Here is a 1,311-nt window from a genome sequence, read left to right as displayed (position 1 = left end):
GGTGGCCGAAGTTTAAACACTTGAAACATCGCTCCAGTTGCTTGGGAATAGGCGGAATGATTCTAAAACGACCCACAGCCCAGCAGACGTTTATACTCTCTAACTTCAGTAACTTGTTCGCTGCGTCCGTTGAGAGACGAATCGTTGCGGTCTGCGTCCCGCGATACGCCTTTCGTAGTCGGATTTTCATCGGAACTTTGCCCAGGATGTTTTCCTCCTCCAACTTCTGACGTAGGTCTATCTCGGTGGTGAACAGACTGAGGTTCCTGCATTCTATCGATGCCTCGGAGGATAAGGCCCTTACGTTCGCTCCATCGCCGAGAACCCTTTCTACAAGATCCTTGAATGCTGAGCTCCTGATTTCTGGGTCTCTCTTCAGCTCGAACAGCATTTCGCCGTTCTGGGTGCGCCTGGACTTCACCACGCTCTCCTCCAGTTTCTTGAGGCCAGGGTCCTCTCGCATTTTTTTAAAGAGATCAGCGTATGATACGTTGCCCTTCGCTTCGACGATGAGTGCATCGCCTTTGTCTCTCGCCCGCCGAGGATTAGGCTTCTTGTCTTTTGGCCCCTGCCACTTTTCATTCTCTTTCTTATTTTTTTCCACTATTTTCACTTTTCTCCGCTCTTTTTCTACGTTCCTTTGTTTTTTCTTGTTTCTTTTCCTAACCGTGCTCCAGTCGTTTCTCTTGCTATCGGTGCTGATCTGGTCATCGCTGTCACCCAGCTCTTCGCTGTCGCCCTGGGCGGCACTATCGTCTTGATCATCGTTGTCGTGATCGTCCTTGCGTTTTTTGAACATTTCTTCTTCTGCTGGTGAATCCTTTTTTCTTTTTTCCGAACGGTTTCGACGAATCTTTGGCGTCACCTGTCCAGCTGCAGCTCTTTGCAACGCTTCTGCGAGTGCCTTCTCGGCGGTTTTCGTCCTTTCGACGAGTCCATCGTGCTCCTTCAAAGCTCGTCCCAAGAGAGATCTTATACCCGACATCCTGGTCTTGATCTCCTTATGCACGTTGGGTTTGTCCTGCACGAAGGTGTCGAGTTCTTTGACCCTCAACATGATCGTGCTCAGGATGCTATCTCCAGTCAGCCCTCCTTCCTGGGTTAAACTACCGCTGGACTTTGGCAGGAACAGGGGATTGATCCCCCGACTTTTCTGGGTCTCAGGTATTCCTCCATTACTGCCGCTAGGGCCTGGTGTTTCCACTTGTTTGAGTATTGGCGATCGCAGAAGCTTTTTACTACGAATGAACGCGTTGGCTTGGTCACCTGTATCCATCATACTCTCTCTTCGTTCTTCGTTGGTTTTGTAGG

Source organism: Toxorhynchites rutilus, chromosome 3 (assembly GCF_029784135.1).
Source record: "Toxorhynchites rutilus septentrionalis strain SRP chromosome 3, ASM2978413v1, whole genome shotgun sequence".
Classification (NCBI taxonomy): Eukaryota; Metazoa; Arthropoda; class Insecta; order Diptera; family Culicidae; genus Toxorhynchites; species Toxorhynchites rutilus.
Note: the sequence above shows the minus strand (reverse complement) of the source record.